At 35.8% G+C, this 8,346-nt stretch overlaps 1 long non-coding RNA gene across 19 annotated transcripts; it reads right to left on the reverse strand.

Moving 5' to 3' along the window:
• Window positions 1-610: 610 nt before the first annotated feature.
• On the reverse strand, window positions 611-7,211 carry LOC113355392. 19 transcript variants are annotated; one of them, XR_003362397.1, is made up of 11 exons: window positions 6,879-7,211; window positions 6,462-6,573; window positions 5,766-5,852; window positions 5,333-5,590; window positions 4,066-5,166; window positions 3,410-3,979; window positions 2,978-3,053; window positions 2,578-2,653; window positions 2,430-2,482; window positions 1,974-2,345; window positions 611-1,751 (listed from the first exon to the last, which is right to left on the reverse strand). It is a non-coding gene; the product is annotated as an uncharacterized LOC113355392 (long non-coding RNA). The 19 variants fall into 19 exon arrangements; XR_003362403.1 differs by having other exon boundaries at window positions 1,974-2,170; window positions 2,296-2,345; window positions 2,978-3,979; XR_003362400.1 differs by having other exon boundaries at window positions 2,578-3,944; window positions 4,066-4,229; window positions 5,082-5,166.
• Window positions 7,212-8,346: the final 1,135 nt, after the last annotated feature.

Below are 8,346 nucleotides of genomic sequence, written 5' to 3' on the forward strand. Positions count from 1 at the left end.
TGTGGAATCCGATATGCGTCGAGACTATAAAGATTTGAAAGGAGGTGGGATTAGATGTGCGGCCTTGAAGATTTTCCTAACCAAACCCAGAACATGCAGATGACTATCCTGAACTCGAAAGGATGTTTATCTTATGGGTACTGGGTCAGGCATTAAACTCAACTTCTGTTGCTCATGTTGGTTAGCTTGAAGCGTTAGAAGATCTCGACAAAGCACCAGATTATGACTGGGGATCTGCAATTTTAGCAGAATTGTACTGTGCGCTGGATAAAGCGTCCTTGGGCGACGGAAACTTCACAGGTTTCTGGAGCATCATAGAGGTAAATATCAAAATTATTATTTTTAAATTTATTATTATCACTAAATACTAAAATTATGGAGTAATTTGCAGTATTGGTGGTATACCTACTTCCGTGTTGGTAAACCAATCCTAAAAGACGGGATAATTAGATTTCGAATGTTGGACATGTATATGAAGAACAACTTAGAGAAGAACACTGACAACGACGTCTTTGGTTCCAGTTTTGTGCAGAGGTTACATCAGATGACTCGGAGCCACAACAACGTAGTTGTTCACCTTACGTTGATTTACCTCAGTATAATGATGATGTTGGAGTAAGTATTCTTGATTATTCTATGCGTAGAGTTGTTTTTTACAGTCCGGAATCACAAATAGGGGTTTGGTATCTGGCAGAAAGAGTGCAGTACCAAATACAAGGTATATTTGCAATTGCAATTAACCCGCTACAAATGCAAACCTCTGCATCAGATTTTTATCGGCTGAGAATAACCGATTGGGAGAGGTATAAACTAAATACACAGTTGGATATTAGTAAAGCGCAGTATGTCAACTGGTACACGTCAATTACGAAGCCTGTGGTTGGGACAAAAAACATGCACGTCTATGGGGTTGATTTCCCAGGGTTATCAAACATGTCCCGTAATCCAAATATCGTTCCTAGCCAACCACCTCCAGAAGAGCCAAGCTTTATGACTTATCCAAGGACGGGCGTAAGTTCTTCATCATCCTCGTCAAATATGCCTGAAATTCGTTGGGAGCTGCAAAGTATTACTTCACAAGGTGATCCAACCACGATCCTCATTGTTTCCCAAGGTATGGACCGTGATTATCCTTAATACAATGTCACTGCCAGTGAGGAAGAGTTTCCGATTCGACTCAACTATTTGCATTAGCGGAATCGGCAAGTAGAGGCGATGCACTTGGAACAACTACGAAAATGGCAGGCAGACACAATGTTTGGATTGACTCTAACTGTAAGTCCAACTGCAAATGATGATGGGCGGGGGTCAGATTCTTCCAATTTCACCAGGAGCAACAGATCATTGCACGAAAGTAAAGAAACCCACATATCATGGCAAGAAAGTGCAGAAACAGTGGTGCGAGAAACACATCACAGTGTGGTACGAGAAACACAGTGCAATACTACTTCACCACAAATTGTGTATGTGTCTCAACCTCAGACATTTCGGATTGAACCTAGGCGCATTTCATCATCATTCTCGCCCTATAACCCAAATGAATGCTACACACCAACACCACCACAACAACAAACCTCTTATATGCTTGGAGGACCGAGTACACAGAGAGCTCTCCAATCGTCCAATTTTGTTCATCCAGGTCAATCGCCTAATTTTGTTCAGCCACGTCAAAATCAGTAGTCTACTGATTATGATAATCAGTAGAAAATTTCAACCAGATGAGCTTAGACGATGTAGTCTACACCTCAAATCTGCAAAAACGAATTACCAAAATTAACAGGATGACAAAGTCATAACCCAAGGAGTAACAACTCAAAATAATATCCATAATTCCCACAACTATTTATTCAATAATGGCCAAAAGCCCTTTGATGCAACAAAATATTTCCATCAACTGCCCGAATAAGATATGTCACCAAATATATCAAGGGTTTCCTGAGTACATAAATCTAAATAGAAGAGAAAATATTTACTTTGACAGGAAAGAGGGTATTTTGTAATTGGACAGTTTTTCTTTTTTTTGATGCTAGGCATAGGCCCGTCCTGCCCCATGACAGCTAGCCACCGGCTTACTCCCCACTGAGAAAACTCGGCCCTCTTTAAACCATGTCAAAGTTAGTATAATTTACGTTTGAGCGTTGTAATTGGACAGTGCTAACCATATGAAACTCTGCACCTCAACCAAATCCACAATCTTGCGTAAGTCTGAGTGGGGCACAAAGAGAGAGACTTAACTATGTGATTAGGTAAATACATGAGCAATAAATCTTATGGGGAATGCTGGAGATATGTTACACTGTTATCAGAAACTTCAGTCCAGTAATTTTCCCTACTGGCAGTTTTTCCTGCAAATAATTACCACAAAAATCTCTTAGTACTAAACCAACGTTAATTTTTAAAGACGCTAAAAAATTAAGATCGTAGAATACCTTCAGTATGGAGGAATCATCATCCAAGTTGTGCATACTTGTCACTTGACAAACTGAATCAGCAAAAAATAAAACATTGTGAGGAATGTCTATTCCTATTTTGGTTGGATTACTAATGAAACCCAGTTCAAAGATGGATTTTGCTAACCTAACTTAGAGTGTCCCAAAATGGAGTTTTTCATTCAGGAGTGAATTATCTAGTCCCAGTTCAGTCATCGCGGAACCTATAGTCATAATATAGTTTCATTGACAATAAGAATCAAAATAAGGGAGAACTGAAACAACAACAACAACAACAACAAAAATCCTAGAAAGCTACATCTGGTAATGATTCTATGCAATTCCGAAAATTTTGAAATTGAGCAATTATATTAACGATCCGGTATCGTACGCACAATCATTTACATGCACATCAATCTATAAGTTAATATAATTGAAGACGAAAGCCTACACAGATTCATTATTCATGATGAAAGAGTGATATGCTTTACACCGACATTGTATATTAATGGGGATTAATTATCCATTTTCTCCCCCTTGAAACTTACAGGTATTAGCGCGAACGGGAACTTGGACCTCCAGTACCCGGTAATGCTCGAATTATGTGGTATCAATGTTAACTTTCTATTAATTGGATACATATAATCAAAAGTTTCAGAATGAAGGACTGTTAAAGATGATTTATGTGGTATCAAAAAAATTATCTCAATAATGACGCAACATATATATTAATTAAATTTTGGGGGAGGGGGAGAGAGGACCTGTTGGTAGTAAGAGAATCAGGTGTTATAAGAAAAAAATTATAAATTTGCAGCAAGCAGTATAGATCTACTCATTTTGCTCCATCAACAGATGGATATCTTAGATGATCCTCTATTCAGAAAGCTCACCAATTGCACAGTCAGTAGTCAATTAGTGTCCTATCAGATTTAGAAGTCACTACATTACTATATTAATAAAGATAAAAAAAATACACATACCTGCTTACCACCTTCCATGCTATTTGGTTAAGAGAGTGCATGATCTTAAAGAAGAGTAATATATTTTATTTCCAAGTCTTTCAGGTGTTCAATTTTTACTTCTTTTAAAAGTACTTTTATCTTCAAGATTATTACTTGTTGCAATGGGCTTGTGTACCTTATTTTTGAATACCTGAAAGCAGATTTTGAATATCTGAAGGTCACTAAACAATTGTGCAACCTCAACTTCTTGTACATAGATCTCATTTTGTAGATCAGAACTCAGAAGACCTTCTCTAACTTTATAACCTCTAAACTCTTCACGTGATTTAGCCATATCTGATACAAATCCACCAGCTTAAGGATACCTTTCGGTCCCCGATGCCAAATTCGCATTCTGCTTGTACTGCTCATCTATTTATCATCTAGATTACAAATCGAAGGAATGTATATTACCTGGACGGAAAGCATGGGAAAAGGATTCAGAAGAAGGAAGTTTCCGTTATTAGTTGGAACATCTAGTTGTATCCCATGGCTTGCCCATTCAACTGAAACACTATCACCCACACCCAAGTCACATAATTTAGTTACCTACATATATCAATAAAACACCTAATTCACTCATCCAGTAAATAATACACTGTGCCAAATACAGTAAAATCGAGAAAAGTTGTTACCTTACTACTGCAAGCATTCCATAAATAAACACATCCAACAGACTCACCAAGGGACCTGATCTCGGTGCTATGATGATGCTCAAATGCTGAAAGTTCTCTAATGTCTAATTGCTCAACACCCTCATCCAATCTAAAAGGCCTAGTATCCCTATCAACTTTGTTTCCTGATATACAAAATAAAACAACCAAAAAAGCATAAATCGTTGGTTTACCTTGTGAGAGATAAGATGAACAATCGAGAAGCTTTTTCCTTGTTTCGAATTGGTACCATTAGAAGAGAGCTTAGAGAAACGCTGAAGTATTAATGAGTGTATGATGTAATGTCAACAATATAAAAGTAATTAAAGTAAATACAATGACCATTCAATCAAGAATTACTGAATGCTGAATCGCTGATTAACAAAATATAAGAGTAGAAGAATAAATGTTACCCAATGCACCATACAGTACCCGTCATATCAATATTCCACTACATTCCTACATATAATTTGCCATCCTCCACAAAGCTCAAAAAACATACATTGTAACTTGTAAGGTTCTAAATCAGACAAAGGAACAAAAACAACAACTTTATAATGAAAATGGAAGGAACAATTTAGCTAACAACAGTCAAAGTAATGTCGCAAAGGCTTAGAAAGTAAATCTACTCTCTGTACATTCAGGTATATATTAAATATTATAGAAGAAAAGGGAATTTACTGTAAACTAAAACCACAATTTATTTACAAAGATTTTAAGCATGATTGATAAAAGTAACCATAATTTCTTCGCAAACAGGCTTATGTTTCTGCATTGATTCCACTACACACGTAACACACCACACTCCGTACATTATAATTTAACCAACTGAACATCATCAGAAATTTGAGACACAAATCACTTCAGGAAAGTTTCAATTGAAACTGAGTGAGAAATTGGAAGATTTTCCATCGGTGAAGATGAAGAAGAATATAAGGTTGCCATTAATCAATCAATTTCCAAACAATGAAGGAAAAAAACCCAACAAATTTCAATACCTAGCCGGTTTGCTGCATCAATCCGATTACAACAACCCTAAAAAGATTCACATATATCTGGTTCGATTTTGACCCGGAATAAAACCTGAGAAAAATCAACAAATTGCAAATCAAAAACACAGGCAAATAAAAATTTAAGGTTTTCAGGTGAGAGGAAAAGTATTTTAGAGAGGAAAAGAGGGGAGAATTAGGTTAGATCCTTTTGTTTTCAGACAGAGAAGCTTATTTTAGAGCTCGAGATATCACCCCACCCTATTTCTGCTGACCGTCCAAGCTTAAAACTCCATCCAGATGATTGGGACCGTCGGATGGGCCTTTCAGATCAATCATGATCGTTCTATGACTCTTAAATCTTAAAGTCAAAGTGCACGTCTTTTTATGACCCTGTCATCTTGGAGTGTTTCCCCGTGGACAAATGCAAGAACGTCTCTAGGAAATTAATCAGGCGATGCAATCACTGTCCCTTTCTAGAGCAGCGTCAATTGCATCAAAGCCCCTTGTCTTTCCTCCTACAATAGAATAGACCATCATCAAAGGTTAAATCAAGTTCAGTTGTTGCATGTGTACATCAAATGAGTATACCTTTAACTTCTAAAGTGCTATTTTCTCTAAATAATAGTTTTCACCATTCATCCATTTCCAAGCTGACAACGTAGAATTTTCACCTGAAAGCAGTGTTCTTACCTCATTTGTGGGTGCATTAGTTTACATTCTAGATTTATAATCTTCCATGTCGTCCGCTAAGAATCTAACACCAACTGTTGGAACAATCTGCACAGAGCAAGTTTAAAATTTTTTGAGTTTAACATGTGATTTGGAATTAGGAGGTTCAGTCTTGCAATGAGTATGAGTATTTATGTTAATGAATAAACAATGCAACCTCCTAATGCATATGTCTACGTTTTAGGTTAAAATCAATACAATTTTAGTGAATATAATACAAACTAAAGGAAGAATCTGCAAAGGGGCCAGAATCAAGGTTATTTGCACTATTTGCACTCAAACCTACCAATTACATGAAACTCATATGAAAAAGATAAACCACACACTCAAATTAAGCCTAACCCACAAACCCAAATCTAACTAAAATACCAAATTATACGTAAATCTAATTCAATTTGATCTCTTATTACACAATAGTGATCACCGTCCTAAAATTTGAAGAGATTCTTATAAGAACCATTGGTGGCTGAGAAGTACGACTAAAAACCCCTTGAAATTGATAAATCCAGAAAACCTTAACTCTGCCCAAACCTAAAATCCTAAATTGCAACAATCTTACGTATCTAATATGCTGGCTTGTAACACAACAATAAGGGAATTTCCTGTGAAACAGATTGCAATTTGGTAATGCATACTAATTGAACGTAATTGAACCACCTGATTGGATACAGTAAAAAAACATTCAGGCTTCATTGATTTCTCATAGTATGTTCCTGAAGGTTATCCACCCTTCATCACAGGCAGATCCAGTAGGAGCAACTTCTGATACCTGTAAAACAAAGCTAATAAATCATCAAGATTTTTAAGAGCAATAAATAAGGGAGAAAATACTATTGAAATCAATATCATAAAACTAATATGTTGGAGTAACTCAAATAATTGATAAATCAGTGTTTAAACCAATAAGTTGGAGCTAAAAACCCTAGAAATTGATAAACCTATAAAACAATAACTCTGCCCAAACCTAATATCACAAATTGCAGAAATCTCACGTATCTTATTATAACACATGCAAAGGAATGACTCAATAATCGATAAATCAGGGTTAGCTGCAATGGATTTCGAGATCGATACCTTTTCAATGTGAGGATTTTAACCTAAAAAATTCAGAATCCCAATTACCAATTTCTGAAATTATATCACCAAAACACTTGATTTGATATCAGCGAAAGAAAGGGTTATAAAAGAAAGCCCCCATAACTGCTCCTCTAATAATACTGATGGTTATAACAACTTCTTTGAAGCAAAGAACCATGAACCCCTCTTTTTGATTCAACATCAACCCATGCGGTTAATAAGATGAAACAATCGAAACTGAGAACTGAGAGCAAAGTAACAGAGAAAGACTGAATTCAACTTCTTACTTCTGGGTTTACTGTTTGTAGAGAACTGAGAGCAAAGTAAGAATTCAGACGGGGAAACAACCGATATTAGGGTTGAAAAAGAAATAAAGAAGCCCAAATTTGTTGACCCGCATCCCACTCCGTAACATTTCTGAGATTTCCTGACCGTAGAAGTCAAAAGTCCATCCGGATGCTAGTGGCCTCCGGATCGGGGTCCCCGTTAAATCCTGTTCGTCTAATGACTCTCAAATCTCAGAGTCAAACACCATCTTTTTTTTATTGAAGATCGAAATAGAGAAATTGAAAGAACATGTGGAATTGTGGATCCATGTTGGCAACTATGAATTAGTTTAGTTTAGTATCTAATGGTGATAACAATGAAAGAGAAACAAATGAGACGATCTTTTTTTTCTACCAAACATATTTCAATATACAAAGAGAATGATACATAATATAAGTCCTCAAATTCGGTAACTCCGTGAAAAATTAATTGCTCTTGCTTTACTTCGAAAGTACAGTATGATAAAAAAATTTAACAGAGAAGATGTGGATTTGTTTTGCATATGATTGTGAGCCTAATCTGGTCAAGCTAAGGCGAGAATACAAAAATGACATGTAGTATAGTGCAGGAACTACAACAACATGACACTAATGCATTAATATGTTTAAGCTTCCAGTTTAGCTAAAAGAAATTGGTATATCATCATGTTAAATTAGGAGCTTAAGCAGTATTCCAATTTATAACCAACCGTCATTGGTCAAAACAGACAAAATTGCTTAGAACGTCAACGATCTTCACACGTAATTGTTAATTTACTGAAACAACTACTCTTTATGAGTTTATGATGCTCCATAATCATGAAAAAGCATATTATAAGACTATTTATGATGCGGTAAGTTTTAAGAAACACATGCCGATAAGAAAAAACAATTAAGGTAATGTTGTTTCATTAAGCACATAAAATTTGTGCTTCAATTTTTTTTAACAACAAATACATCTACACTAAAGGAATAAAATGTATGTCATGAAATATTTGTCGATAGGAAAATATAATGCAATATTGTTTCCGCTTATCACCCGAAATATTGGTATACATGCTCCAAAAAAGATTGGTATAAGTACGTTTTCAAACATAAAGATTTCTATACATGCTTTCAGGGTATTATAGGACTATCATTGAACTGTTTTAGAGTTGGTG

The sequence above is a fragment of the Papaver somniferum genome, chromosome 3 (genome assembly GCF_003573695.1).
Source record: "Papaver somniferum cultivar HN1 chromosome 3, ASM357369v1, whole genome shotgun sequence".
Classification (NCBI taxonomy): Eukaryota; Viridiplantae; Streptophyta; class Magnoliopsida; order Ranunculales; family Papaveraceae; genus Papaver; species Papaver somniferum.